The sequence below is a fragment of the Miscanthus floridulus genome, chromosome 8, assembly GCF_019320115.1.
Source record: "Miscanthus floridulus cultivar M001 chromosome 8, ASM1932011v1, whole genome shotgun sequence".
In the NCBI taxonomy this organism is placed as follows: Eukaryota; Viridiplantae; Streptophyta; class Magnoliopsida; order Poales; family Poaceae; genus Miscanthus; species Miscanthus floridulus.
Genome location: NC_089587.1, coordinates 28,486,233 through 28,502,217, shown reverse-complemented (window position 1 = coordinate 28,502,217; position 15,985 = coordinate 28,486,233). Strand labels below are relative to the sequence as shown.

The 15,985-nt window shown below is 43.1% G+C and overlaps 1 long non-coding RNA gene across 2 annotated transcripts; it reads left to right on the top strand.

Annotated features, from left to right (window-relative positions):
* The first annotated feature begins 13,587 nt into the window (after positions 1-13,587).
* LOC136471421 (uncharacterized) lies at positions 13,588-15,607 on the top strand. Of its 2 annotated transcripts, XR_010762029.1 has the most exons (4): positions 13,588-13,827; positions 13,900-14,103; positions 14,206-14,545; positions 14,922-15,607. It is a non-coding gene; the product is annotated as an uncharacterized lncRNA (long non-coding RNA). The 2 variants fall into 2 exon arrangements; XR_010762028.1 differs by having other exon boundaries at positions 14,206-15,607.
* The last annotated feature ends 378 nt before the right edge of the window (positions 15,608-15,985 follow it).

Sequence of the window (15,985 nt, the reverse complement as noted above, 5' to 3'; positions counted from 1 at the left end):
GGTCCTCCTCATAATAGCATCAAGCACTCTAGCTATAGGAGTGAGGTCACTGGGTGTCCTGCTTGACCCTTCGCTAAAAGGCTCTGTAAAGCAACGGCGAACCAAATCTGTAGGAGGCACCATACCGCCATGAGGGCGTTTGGGAGGTGCTATCTATCCATAGCAAACCTCATGTAGCCAGACGGGCTGCTCTTGAAGCCTAAGAATCTCCCTGACCCTAAAGCTCATCAGCCTCTAATCTCTGCCTCTAAATGCAAAATATATAAATCTATGCTGCGGATCAATCCAGAGTATAGCATAAAACTCACGGACCTAAGATGGAACATATAAGCATGTCCGTCAAAGTAAATCTGTCAGCCCTGGCAGGTAAGATAGGTAAGGGCGAATATGCTCTCCTGCTGCTGCTACAATGGACTCAATGTTGCACACCCTCTGAGATCTAAAAACAGCTCTACTATTAAGATATGCATTATAAAAATCCTTCTGCAGTCGTGTGTAGAAGCCCTCTGATGCACGCTCATCCCACCTTGGCAGAAACCACTGATCAAAGTCCATAAATCTAAGCTGTTGCACCTGCTTGGCTGTGGCGGCCCTCAAATCTAGATGAGTCATTAGAGGCGGACCCTGTGGTCTAGGAGGCGGACGAGAACCCCTCCGTTGTATCTCTGGCCTCGGTGTGACTGGAGCATGGGTACGACCAGAGCGGCGTAGCTATGGCTAAGGTGCCTACTCTGTCTCCTCAGCCTTCTCTCCCTCCTGAGTTTGCTCTACTAGCTATGGCTACTGCTGTGTCTCCCCCTGAGGCTGACTCTCATCAATAGCAACACATCGTCCTCCAACCATGACAGTCCCAGCTGGACCACCATGACAGTGCTCAACCTACTCAAGTGATGCCCTCTATGCTGGTGAAAGCTGATCTACGATCTGGACTCCACTCCTAGCACCTCCTGCCTCTACATGCTCTACGGCTGCTGCAACTATAGCTGCTCTAGCGGTATCTACATCTGGATACTTCTGCTTCTTTGTCGCTACCTTCTTCATCGCCTTGCCTTTTGCATCTGTAGGCTGGCAAGGCAGGGGCCTCGAATCCTAATCACCGGGACCTCCTCCGATATTCTTGACACGAGCCATCTGATGGAGCTGAAAAGAAAAACTGCCGCTGACAAAGATCAACTACCAACTGTCACTTCCGAGGCTTGGCCTCGATCCGTACTCGTGAGCTTGGACCTAAGTTGACTGACAACTGCCACTGAGACCTTAGAAACACCGACTCGCTGATGAACCGGTGAACTAAAGAACAAGGAACGAATCGGGGAACCACCGGGTCGGCACTATGAATCCAGGGTTCTAGCGAGGCAATGTGGCACTGTGGTGGCTCAGCGAGGCAGTGCAGCACTAGGGCAAGAGCGCACGCTGGTGAGGTGGAGCATGGCGGTGCTAGGGCATGGGCGTGCTGTTGCTGGTGCGGCAGCGGCGCTGGCGCAGGGCACGACATGGGCACGGTGGTGTAGCGGCGTGGGAGCAGTGCGGGTGTAGTGGAGCAATGCGGCACAGCGGCGCACGGGCACGAGGAGATGCGGCGGTGCTGTAGCGGCTTGGGCAGGGGCACGGCGAAGTCAGCGTGGAGGATGAGGATTAGGTCATGGTACGGTGGTTATAAGGGGTCCTCGACAGAATAGATAAGGAAACAGAGAAGAATCCGGATGCCGCACGATTTCTACTGACCGGACGCTCCGGTGGCAACGACCGGACGCTGCCACCTAGAGTCCGGTCGACTCTAGAGAGGTCCAAAACCTCTGGAGCCATGACCGGACGTGTCTGGTGAACCCCGACCGGACGCAGCCAGAGTCCGGTCCTCACTGCCTTGATTCCTTTCTCTTGATCAGACGCTAAACCACCATCTGACCGGACGCTAAACAGCAGAGTCCGGTCACTCCATTGCAGCAGGTTCACCTCCTGTGAACTGATCGGACGCTGGACTTCAGAGTCCGGTGCAGCGTCCGGTCACTCTTTTTCTAGCAAATCTTCAAAGTCCTTCGTGCTGCCTATTCCCAATCAAGTCCCAACTCCAATAAGATCCAAATAAACACCAATTGGGACTGATGTGAGTGACCTCTCTCAAACCCTTAATTTTTTCAAAAATATTTTGCCTTAGGCTATAATTCTTTTTAAGAAAATAGGAAATAAGAGGGCAATTGAAGATAAACGACAAAGCAACATTTATGCATATGCAATGCAATACTTGAAAGTAAATCTAGTTGCTTGTCAAGTTTGATCCAAGGTTAAGCTTCTTCACACGCTTTACGGCGGTTATCTTAACCATGTTAGACAAGCCCTAAGTGCATTACCATAAAGTAAACATGTTGTATATTACAATGCAATGCAAGGGACAACACAAGCTCATTTTCTAGAGAAGTTGCTAAAATTAAGAACATTGAGCTAATTCCGTAATTGACAAAAAGTCGCCTCATCTAGCGGTTTAGTGAAGATATCTGTCAATTGATCCTCGATCCTTACACCTTCTAGTGAAATATCATTTTTTGCAATATGATCTCTAAGAAAGTGATGGCAGATATCTATGTGCTTGGTGCGAGAGTGTTGAACCGGATTATTTGCAAGTTTTACCGCACTTTCATTGTCGCACAAAAGAGGTACTTTTTCTAGAACTACACCATAGTCTAGCAAAGTTTGTTTCATATAAAGTATTTGTGCACAACAAGCACCCGCAGCAATGTATTCCGCTTCAGCGGTAGACAAAGCCACACTATTTTTTTTTCTTGGAGGACCAAGACACAAGTGATCTACCAAGCAAATTTCACCCTCCGGATGTGTTTTTTCTATCAATTTTGCAACCGGCATAGTCTGAATCGAAATAGCCAACTAATTCAAATATAGCTCCTTTGGGACACCAAAGGCCAATACTTGGTGTGTGCTTAAGATACCTAAGGATTCTTTTAACGGTAATCAAATGAGTTTCCTTAGGATTAGCTTGAAATCTAGCACACATACACACACTAAACATGATGTTGGGCCTAGATGTGGTTAAATATAACAAGCTACTAATCATAGGGCGGTAGAGAGTTTGATCGACCATGTTACCTCTCTCATCTAGGTCGAGATGTCCATTAGTTGGCATTGGTGTCTTGATTGGCTTACATTCATCCATCTTGAATCTCTTGAGAAGATCATTTGTATATTTCTCTTGAGAGATGAAAATCCCTTCTCTCATTTGCTTAACTTGAAAGCCAAGAAAGAATGTAAACTCTCCAATCATTGACATCTCGAACTCTTTTGACATCAATTCACCAAACTATTTGCAAGAATCTTCATTTGATGACCCAAAGATGATATCATCAACATACACTTGACAAATGAAGATATGTCCATCAAGCTTCTTGGTGAACAGCGTGGTGTCGACCTTCCCAATGGTGAAGCCCTTCTTAACGAGGAAGTCCCGAAGGCGCTCATACCAAGCTCTTGGGGCTTGCTTAAGCCCATATAATGCCTTGGACAACCTATAAATATGATTAGGATATCTAGGGTCTTTAAACCTGGGAGGTTGATCAACATAGACTAGTTCATTAATAAAGCCATTTAAAAATACACTTTTCACATCCATTTGATATAATTTCATTTCATGATGTGATGCATATGCAAGAAGGATACGGATGGCTTCTAGTCTTGCAACCGGTGCAAAGGTCTCTCCAAAATCCAAACCTTCAACTTGAGAGAACCCCTTTGCAACTAGTCTTACCTTGTTCCTCACAACTATGCCTTGATCATCTTGCTTGTTGCGGAACACCCACTTTGTTCCAATGCCTCTTGCACCTTTTGGCCGCTCTTTAAGAGTCCAAACTTCATTGCGGGTGAAGTTGTTCAACTCTTCATGCATAGCATTTATCCAATCCGGATCTTGAAGAGCTTCTTCTACCTTAGTAGGCTCAAAGCAAGAGACAAAAGAGTGATGTACAATGAATGAAGCAAGTTTTTGTGAGCGAGTCATTACAACCTTTGATGGACTCCCTATGATGAGATCTTGTGGATGATCTTATAGTAGAGGTATATTTCTTCTATTTACCACTTGAGGAGGAGGTTGTGGAGCATCAATATCTTGTGCTTGTACCACCATTTGATCATGGGAGACATGAGTGCCTTCATTTTCTACTCTCCCATCTTTTTCACCATCTTGTGGCATATTTGATGAAGAAGGTGGATTGATCACTTATACATCATCTTCATCATCTTGAGGCTTGATGTCTCCAATCGGAATGTTCTTCATAGCCTCCCTTAATGGTTCATCACCTACATCATCAAGATTCTCATGTGCTCCTTGGGAGCCATTAGATTTATCAAATTCCACATCATATGTTTCTTCAACCAAGCCGGTGGCATGATTAAATACTCTATATGTTTTGGACTTTGATGAGTAACCAATAAGAAAACCAATATCACAATGTCTTTGAAACTTTCCTAGGTATTGCCGCTTCTTGTAGATGTAGCATTTGCAACCAAACACCCTAAAGAAGGAAACGTCCGACTTCTTCTCATTGAGTAACTCATAAGGTGTCTTGCCAAGGAACTTTTAAAGGAATAGGTGGTTGGATGCATAGCATGCGGTGTTGATACCTTCCGCCCATAGAGCTTCGGGGGTGTTGTAGTCATCTAGCATTGTTCTTGCAAGAGTGATCAATGTCTGGTTCTTTCTCTCAACTACACCATTTTGTTGAGGAGTATATGTTGCGGAGACCTCATGCTTGATCCCAACTTCATCACAATAGGCTTCTATGTTTGTGTTGTCAAATTGTTTGCCGTTGTCACTTCTAATTTTCTTGAGCTTCACTTCAAACTCATTTTGTGCTCTCTTGGCAAACTTCTTGAAGCATAATGCAACTTCGGATTTGTCATGAAGGAAGAATACCCATGTGTATCTTGAATAGTCATCAACAATCACAAGACAATAAAGATTTCCTCCCAAACTCTTGTATGTTGTTGGTCCAAATAAGTCCATGTGAAGGAGCTCTAGCACTCTTGTGGTTGATATGAAAGCTTTTGTTGGATGAGTATTTACAACTTGCTTGCCGGCTTGACATGCACTACAAAGCTTGTCCTTCTCAAACTTCACATCCTTCAATCCTCTCACCAAATCATTCTTCATTAGCTTCTTGAGTGAGCTCATCCCAACATGAGCAAGTCTTCTATGCCATAGCCACCCAAGTATTGTTTTGGTGAATAGGTAAGTCTTCAAATTTGCATCTTCGGAGGTGAAGTCCACTAGATATAGGTTGTTGTATCGAAATCCTTTGAATATCACTTGATCATCATCCTTCTTAGATACAACAACTTTTTTCTCGGTAAACAAGCATTGGAAGCCAAGATCACACAATTGTCCAACGGATAGCAAGTTAAAGCTCAATGAAGCAACATATAGCACATTTAAGATTGAATGATCATTTGATATTGCCACTTTGCCCAATCCTTTAACCTTGCCTTTTGAATTATCTCCAAATGTGATTCTTTCTTGTCCATCTACTTCTTCATCTAGTGAGGTGAACATACGAGGATCACCGATCATATGTTGTGTGCAACCACTATCAATAACCCAATGACTTTCACCGGTCTTGTAGTTCACCTACACACAAGAGATCAAGCTTTAGGAACCCAAACTTGTTGAGGACCCTTCTCCTTCTCAACAAGTGACTTTGCTACCCAAATTTTCTTAGGTCTATTCTTGTTGGGAGGTCCTAAGAACATGACTTTTATCTTCCCACTAAAATCCTTTCTAAGCATGTAATGAGCATTAAAAGCAAAAGGTTTAGCATGCTTGGGCAAGGGTTGTGGTGGTGGAGTTTGGCACTCATGGGCAAAGTGGCCTTTTTGTCCACACTCAAAACATCTCTTTGGCTTTGAGTTTGACTTGTGTTGTTGAGCTTGAGCCTTCTTCTCTTGGTTTGCCAAGTACCTAATGCCACTTCTATCCATCTTCATGATGGTGTTCATTAGTAGCTCACTTTGAAGATGCTTGCCTCTTGTGAACTTGCTCAATCCAATCTTGAGATGCTCTTTCTCCAACTTAAGCTTCTTGTTCTCTTCCTTGAGAGCATCAGTATTTTTCTCTTCCTTGAGCTTCTTGTTCTCTTCTTCGAGCTTCTTATTCTCAAGAATCAAATCAACATCATAATCAAGAGTTTCTAGCACAATAGTGTTGTGAGTTTTGATATCTTCAAGATCTTTCTAAAGCTTTTCATTTGCATTCTTGAGCTTGACAAACTCATCATAATTATCGGTCTCAACCACTTGCTTGCCCTTGCTACTAGAACTTTGGTCAATGCTCTCAATGATCAAATCATCATATGATGTAGCTATATCAATCTTAACAACATTGTTAGTAGCATCATGTGGCTCATTGGATAGAAATTCTTGAGCAATGACAAGATTATCATGATTAATCTTAAGAGTAGTATATTTTTCTTTTAGCTTGTTGTGGCTAGTGATGAGCTCTTTGTGCATCCCCTCAAGTTTATCATGTTTATCTTTAAGCTCTTTCTTAGAAGATTTGAGCTCCTTGAGTTTGGATGATATAGCATCATTTGCTTCTCTAAGCTCAACACTAGCCTTTTTTGCTATGTCACATTTTGTTAAAAGTGAATCATTCTTAGCTTCTAGCTTTTTATTCTTAGCTCTAGACTTTCTAATGATCTTAGTGTATTGATTTAGCAATTTAACAAGATCATCATAAGAAGGTGATTCATATTCATCATCATCATCACTATCGCTATCATCATTGCTAGCATGTTCATCACCACTACTATCATCATTTGATACCTTGCATTCACCCTTGGCCATAAGGCATAGGTGTGTAGAGGATGATGGCGGTGGTGTCGGTGAAGATGATGAAGAGTCAATAACAATGGCGGCCACCTTCTCATTGTCACTATCATCATCGGATGAGCCACTAGATAAATCAATGTCCATGAGCCAATCACCGACGATGTATGCCTTTCCACTTTTCTTCTTCTTGTGGAAGTCCTTCTTCTTGCCATCTCTCTTCTTGTATGGCTTGCTTTTCTTCTTCTCATCTTCTTCTTCATTGCTTGAGTCATCTTTCTTGCCCCTGTACTTGTTCTTGAACTTGTCTTTCTTGGGCTTGGTGCATTGGTGTGCTAGATGACCAAGTTCTCCATAATTATAGCAATCCATCTCGGAGATTGGCTTCCTTCTAGAGCTAGTGAAGAACTTCTTCTTCTTGCCATCAAACTTGATGCCACTCTTGTTGAGCTTCTTTAGCATCTTAGCGGTTCTTCTCACCATGAGAGCAAGACTTGCATCATCAATTTCATCATCACTTGAGCTCTCATACTCAAGCCTTGCTTTGTCCTTCTCTTGGCTAGCTTTGAATGCTAAGTCTTTTTCTTTCTTCTTAGTAGAGGACGAGCCATCTTGTGGTATGATGTGTATGTACATCTCATGAGCATTGATCTTTCCAAAGATTTGTGTTGGTGTAGCGGTGGAAAGATCACCTTGATGAAGCACGGTCATAATATGCCCATATTTATCAATGGGGAGGACACTCAAGATTTTTCTTACAACATCAGATGGTTGCATTTAAGTGAGTCCAAGCCCATTGACTTCCTCTATAAGAACATTCAAACATGAGTACATCTCATTAGCACATTCTTTATGAAGCATCTCAAAAGAGTTAAGCTTTTTCATGATGAGATGATAGCGTTCCTCACGCTCACTCTTTGCTCTCTCATGGAGCGCACATATGTCCAACCATAGTGCATGGGCGTCCTTGTGGTTCCATACGTGATTAAACACATCTTTGCAAAGGCCTCTAAAGATGGTGTTTCGAGCCTTTGCATTCTATTTTTCGTAATTCACCTCATCACCTTGTAGGTGCGTGGCATCCCGAGGTTTTGGGAAACCTTGTGAGACGACACTAAGTATTCCAACATCTAGAGCTTCTAAATACACCTCCATGCGGATTTTCCAATATGGAAAATCATCCCCCTCAAAGATAGAAGGAGGACCATCCTCGTGAGACATCTTTCTCCAGGCGGTTAAGGCTAAATACGTGAGCACGAGGCTCTGATACCAATTAAAAGGATCAAGATGCCCAAGAGGGGGGGGGGGTGAATTGGGCTAATTCTAAATTTCTTTGCAATAATTAAACCCTATGGTTAGCCCAATTAACCCCTTGTGCCTAGAAAGTATTTCTATTGATCTACCGCACAAAAGTTTAGCAACCTATGTTCCAATCCTACTCTAGCATGGTAATTCTATGAATGTAAATGACAAGAATTGAATTGCTCAAAGTAAATGCTCAAAGTAAAGAGAGAAGGAGGAACGTGGTGATGTTTTGCTGAGGTATTGAAGAGTCGCCACTCCCCACTAGTCCTCGTTGGAGCACCCGCGCAAGGGTGTAGCTCCCCCTTGATCCGCGCAAAGATCAAGTGCTCTCTACGGGTTGATTCTTCGACACTCCGTCGCGGTAAATCACCCACAACCGCTCACAACTTGAGTTGGGTCATCCACAAGCTCCGCCGGATGATCACTAAACTCCCAATCACCACCAAACCGTCTAGATGATGGCGATCACCAAGAGTAACAAGCACGAACTCTCACTTGACCACGACAAGCCTAATGAGAAGGGTGGATGCACACTTTGCTACTATTGCTTTCACTAATGAGGGATCTCTTTGGGATTCTCAAATCTCAATCACCTCACTAGGACCTTGCTCTTCTTGGCACTCTCAAAGGTGTTTCTCAGCTGTTGGAATGAGCAAAAGTACCCTATCACACGAATGGAGGAAGTATTTATACACCCAGTTGAAAAACGAAACCGTTATGTGCCTCTACGGGGTGACTGGACACTACGGTCAGTTCACCCCGACATCCAGTGATTAGGTTGTGACTGGACGCTGGACATCGTCCGGTCATGATTTTTCCTCTCTTGAACCTTACTGGAGTCGATCGGACGCTGGCAGCCAGCGTCCGATCGCTCACCTCTCAGCGTCCGCTCACACCAGACGAATTCACCTTGATCAAATGAACTGACCGGACTCTGTGCCAGTGTCCGATCAAATCGAAACCAGCATCCGGTCAGTATTTGACCCTCCATTCACTTTCAACTCTCAATCATATGTGAATAAAGATTGCTCCAATGGATCTAAGGGCTTTTTAGGAGCTACATAGTGCTAGTTTTAGCAAGTGTAAACCACACCTAACCCACTAGACTCACCTAGGTCAAGCTACCCGTCCATACCCCCCTTAATAGTATGGCCAAAGGAAAAACAAAGTCCTAAACTACTCTAAGTGTCTCTTCAACACCAAACGACACTTAGAACTAGTCCATCCTTAACCTTGTCGTCCATCCTTTGAAAACCGAAACGATTTCCATCGTAGGGGTATGACCACCATGATTGACCAATCGATCTCCATTACCATGACCTAACTTAATTGCCTCTGCAAAACAAACGTTAGTAATTGTAATCACGTATTGTCATTAATCACCAAAACCCAACTAGGGACCTAGATGCTTTCACGTGGAAAGATAATGTCCAATTAATCAAAATGTACAAGTCAGAGCATGGGCGAGGGAGGGCGCGAGGGCGGAGGCTGGTGCGAGCGAGGGCGAGCTAAGCTAGCGAGGGTGGGCGCTATGGCGAGGCCACAGGATTTATAGCAGAGAATTGATAGCAGTCTCTTTTTCCTTTTGTCTTAATTTTCTTTCCTTCTGTGTTAATTCTCTTTCATTTTGCTCGTTGCCATGTATGCTGGTGCATGCAAACATGCAATGTGTATATGGGTAGCACAATAATTTTTTACTTCCTATTTTGCAAACATGCAATATTCAATCAAGGAGACAAATCGATGGCTTTCCTTTTCTCGCTCGCCCGTTGGACGGCGTGGAAGGTGGGATCGATCGTATTGGGGGGCAGACGGACGAACCAAGGCAATTGTCGCACCAAAACGATGTCCACACTTTGTTCTTTTTAGTTGTAGGAGAATCTGCTTAGGCCTCGTTCGGCAGCTGGGGAACCAATCCAGGAGAGAATCAATCCAGGCATGGAATTAGTTGATCCCCTTGCTGTCACTCATTCCCTGGGCAGGTTTAATTCCCTAGCAGAACTAATGCCCTTGCTCATATTTGATTGTTCGGTTAGCCAGGGATGAATCCAGGGCTAAGAATCTGATGCGTATACCAATGTTTTCCTAAACGGTAAATGGTCTTTACACAGTCGCCCTTCGTTTAGCGTTTAGGCTGTTTACACGGTGTTTAAACGAAGTTAAATGGTTTTGTACTTTTTAAGAAAAAAATACATATAATTATATATGTGCATGTAAAAAATCAAGTATTCTAGCATTTATACATATTTATTCGAGTAAAAATCAATTATTTTGGTATGTATATATATTTATGCATGTGAAAAGAACCAAATATAAATATTTATGCATGTAACTTATCAAGTGTACACATTTATAAATATAATAAACTTAAGTATACAAATTTATCCATACAAAACTGAACTAGATTTACCTAGTGTTCGCCTAAACAGCCGTTTAAACGCTGTTTAGCTTGTTTAATGCTGTTTATCTCCGTTCTGTTTAGGCCGTTTAGACCATTTTTCCGTTTTTAACCGTTTAAACGGTCAACCGTTTAATTTCCGTTTACCCCCTAAAAAAAATAGTTTACCACCGTTTACTGGCCGTTTAAACGGCCGTTTAATCCGTTTAGGCGAACACTGGCATATACATATCCAGATGTTTAACTAACAAAAGTGCATCAGAGGCAGCTGCAAGTCTGCAACCAGCGTAAATTTGAGTGATAAGGAATACAAAAGTGCATCAGCAGCAACATACTCTTACAACAGTTATGGTCGATAGTTCCCAAGAATTTATATGATCCATATCACTGATCATCTAACAAACAAAAATCAAGGTATTGAAACTTTGAAAGGGGTCGTCTACTTGTTGTATCTTATAGTAATCTCTTGTTTCTACGAGATCACATCTGGCACAAATCTTCTATTAGATCTCTGAATGTTTAAAATGCAAGGGTTCTACACAGTAACTTGATAGAAACACAAACGTTCTGGGCACCTTGTACTACCTCAGTATCTTTAGGTTCTCCAAAACCTAAAACGAAAATGTTGGACATTATGATATAGCAATCGCCGACCAATGGAAAGAGGTGAGAGGGGGTGCAAACAAACTATTAGTTTGATAAAAATAAGAAATATCATCTAGATAATAATACAAGTAACAAGAAACCATCTGGTGAAACTAAACCCTGAACAAATTGCTCCTGCGTTAATCCACTTTGCACGCATCCAACGGGTCTTAATCAAGAGGTTTAGAGCTGTCATATCTAGCTAGGATATGAATAGATTGCTCCTGCTCTATGCATAAAACAGATTACCCCACACAAATTAAAGGTAGGCACCCTTGCCAATGACACTGACAATATACGTACACGGCCACCCAACCCAACAACTAGTATATATAGCCAATAACAAGACAAGGCTGTATATCGATCCTATTCCTATGCATGCAATACATACATACTCTGATATATCCAAATTAACACACGTATACAGACTACTTGATATATCCAAATTAACAGTTCTTCTGATTAGTAGTTTCAGAAATCAGAACTGATACATGATAACACACGTTATACATTTTAGTCAGTTAAAAATCTTTTATTCCTGGTCATTGAAACAAAAGTAATTGAATCAGAACAAAAAGTAAGGGCTTCCAGAATGCTAACGAAGATGACTTCTGGATCAAGACAATGCTAATCAGATAATACTTCAACTGACTATAAGAGGCAATGAATACAAAGGGACATCTACTAAAATATAAATCCAAATCGCAAAACCATGATTCACTGAAGTATTAATCTAAACCGCAGAACCACGAGTCAGTTCCAAAATTAAACCGGCAGATAGTGGATATAAGCTTGCCAATAAAAAGAAAATAGCATTTCTTGCAGATCAGTTCTGAATATACTGACACAAAAGGTTTTAGACAATAATGCCAGCAGCAGCTGAAGAGAAGGTAGCTAACCATGAAAAATCACTGAGAACAAGTAGTGAGAAGCTACCCTGTACACTACAAGGTAAGATCTAAGGACCTTTAGATATTATTTTCTTTTCAAAAGAAGACATGGATGTTATAATGTCCGTGACAGGATACATTTCCAAGCTGCAGGAGTATGAGCTCCATGCCTTGCAGCTAGTTATTATTTACCACCACATATCAAACCATAGTCACCTACAAAGTTTTCTCATCTTCTTTGATTCTGATATAGAAGAATTAAATATTTTTCAATGATCATGTCCCAGTGAAACAGCAATCCTCCAACCAGGTAAATCACTCCTGTGATAATTCAGACTCCAGTATTTTACAAACGTGCAGCCCAGATGCACCGCAAAGGAGTCCATCTGCCCAAAGCAAACGAACGAAAAGCATGCATATCTCTCGTTCTTCCTTTTTCTGATCCAGCTTTAAGTATGCATCAAACCAAAGAGACCGACAAGCAGTTTGGTCGCTGGGGGCAAAGAGTGGCGCCTTTCTTGGCAAGACCAGACCGACCGGGCGAGCAAGCCATTCATTCATCTAGGGATGGATCGAGCGTAGGCAAGCAAGAACCCTAGCGCCGACGAGAACCCTAGCAAGAACGCTAGCGCCGGGGAGAGAATGGGGCAAGGAAGACGAGGGCGATGCGGTACTGGTGAGAAGGCGGCGGAGAGTGCGGACGTTCGATGGGAAGCGGTCGCCGTCGCCTCGTGCCGCGGCGTCGCGTCCCCTCGCGATGCCCCGTGCCGTCGCCAAGATAGGTTCCGCATGTAGGAGGGTCTGTCTCCGTTCCGGGCCAAAGAGGGGGGGAAAAGGCCCGGATTGACCGGTTTGCATTCCGGGCCGTATCTAACTGAACGACCATTATTGATCCGGCCTGGCTTCGAACCGGGCCTATTCGATCCGGACGGATCAGGCCACGATCCGGGCCGTTCTGGGCCAAAACGAACAAGCCCTTAATCATTTCGTCGATCTCCTTTCAGATGATCCGAACTTCTGAAGGATGGCAACTAGCATTCTGGCAAAGGATATCCCTGTGGAGTGTGGACCGGAGAACGAATGGACTAGTGTCGACTAGGTTCGGTGCAAGCGTAATATATGGGCAGGACATATATATCCTCGAGCCATGCAAATTGCCAAAACACATAATTGCAAAAAGAAAAGAACTTTCTACCTTGTTCGCCTTCAAAATAGCCTTCTTAATTATTTGTTCCTCACAATAACCAATCGATTAATTTTACGCCCTTGAACATTACAAAATGTAGGTTGTTTTGTCTTGTTCTCAGTCAAAATTTTCTAACTACAAGTAAACTTTTTTCTCGAACCCGTAAGATTTACGCGTCTTTGTATCTCCTATACTAAATAGGAGATCCTCGTTGGCATATTTTCCTGCGTTGTGAGGAAGCCACGTCACCATCTGTCCACGCCAACACAACAGCATGGGTCGGCCTTTTCTCCTTCCCGGCGGCGCAGAAACTCTCGAGGAGAACACCATCGGCCAACTCGCCTGCCTCTCCCTCTTCTCCTTTCCTGCTTCCGTCTGATCTCCTCCCCACCATTCCTTCCACTTACCTGACCCACAAATGCTCCTGCGACGGACTGCAGCATTCATCCGATCCAATCGCATGATGCCGGCATTTATCCGATCCAGTCGCAAGATGCGGAAGAAACTGCTTCATCCGCCGCCACTGCCTTCGTGTTAAAATCCTCACGTTCTCATCTCTGCCATCACCCTCCATTCAGGCAAGTGTCCGTTCTAATTTTTAGAATCTCCTACTTTCTCCTATCCCTAAGGTTCATATTTGCAATTGTTAGGGTTCATGATTTCACGATTGCGCTATAGCTCTAAAGGTGCTCGACGATTTGCCAACAAGGGAATCTCTGCAGAGTTTATGCTTCATTAGTTGTCAGGTTTCATGATTTCACGATTGTGCTATAGCTCCAAAGGTGCTCAACAATTTGCCAACAAGGGAATCTCCGCAGAGTTTGTGCTTCATTAGGCTCTTCCGGGTCACACAGGTACCCAAATTCTCATCTCATTTACGTTGGATGAGTGTATGCATCTTTTCTTTTGTTACTCTTGCTGCTCGATTCACCACCTATGTCTGAATTTTTTTACAGCTACAGATTAACCAAAAGAACAGTACGTACAAATTCTATTGATCAATAAGGGCAAGGAGATCTACTTTTTCTTTACCGATGGTTCAGTCTGATGAAATATGAAAGCATCCATGGTTCTAACCAGTTCCTACTTATCTATTTTGGTGCCATAGATTTCTCATTTGTTCAGGGCAACACCAATTTCCGACTACACAGGCAGTGCCTCCTCTCTGTGAGACTAGCAATTCCTCTATGTTTGTTAATTTTTTTAACGTAACCTTTTGGAGAATGCAGTGCGTGACAGAATCTGATCAGGGACTTAATTCACCGAAAAATGGACAAATTTGCAGATTTGCAGAAAGTAAGTATCAAATGCCAAGTTTATGTTTGCGAACATATATTCTCTTTCCATGCAAAGAAGAAAGTTTAGTTCACAAAAAGTCTTACTACTGCAAGTTGGTGTTATCGATTTTAGTTAAATTCTTCATCAAAATCAAAGTCACCATTACCTTGGATCTCTGCATTATAACTCTATGTACACACACAACTTTCCTTTTACTCCACGGTCCATACTGTAGTTTTCTGCTCATCGTCAAGCATCAAGAACACATCAGCTGGTTCTCCACTAATCCTACTTTTCTCTTGACATTAATGCATTTTCTTTCCTCATTTTAGTATTTTTATATTTTTTAACAGTGTATTTTCCCAAACAACATTGATATTTTTTTTCCATTCAGAGTGCCACATAAATGTTGATATGGTGTTCTTCATTTCTCTGTTGGTTCTCACAAGGACTTCGCAGTTATATGTACATCAGTACATGAATATAATCACGAGGCTCAAGGGTTCTACAAAAGAAAAAAATTGTCTCTCTCTCAACACTAAGGTCTCGGTGTGAAGACGTCGCCAAAGAACTACCAATTCGGGTGGCAAGGCCCGGTGGCTGGGACCTTGCCGGCCAGGGATCGAGCCCCAGTGGCTGCGATTTTCTGGTGTCTCACTGGGTTCGTCCCCAAATAACTCCGATGCCTCTCGCGCGTGGAACCACAAAGGGAATACGACGCACCTCGTCGTCTACGGATCCATGGATCTGGTGATCTCACAAAGGACGCGATCTTAGAATCTATGTGTAGTTGTGGGATCTGTTTGTGTAATTGTGGTGTGTGTGGCGTTGGTGTGTGTCTGTTCACGAACAGATACTACAGTTATACCTAGATGAGAGGCGCAAAAAAAAAACTACCAATTGACTATCATGTTCTTACTGTTTAGCTAAATCAAAGAAGACCATCTTTTGTGAAGAAGCATCGTGAAAAGAAATCTACTATACCTAAATAAGAAAACCCCACTAGCCTATTTTTCTACGATTTCGTGAAGCCACGTCATCGAGGGTCCCACCACTACAGGTCCCACAGCAGCCTAACCATCCCCTTCCATCTGTCTCCAGTATCCACAGCACATGTATGCTTCACTTCCTCCGCCAATTGAAACCATATATCATGTCTCTTTGCTTCTCCCCACGTTAATTCTTCCAAATTGCGCCGCTCCGGCTGGATGGCACAGTCGTCCGGAAATGAAGAGAGTCAGTCAGGAAATGAAGAGGCAAGTCACTAAGCCTGGTCGCTAAATTCCACTGAATGTCATCAGGAAATGAAGAGACAACGACGATCTCACCGCGAATAAATTGCAGAATTCCTAACTCCTGCACTCTCTCCTTCGAGATCACTCCTGGCGCCATGTCCATGGCCGCACCAGCGTCAGCGCCGCTCACCTGCTCGCCACCACCATCCCCCAATCCATCCTC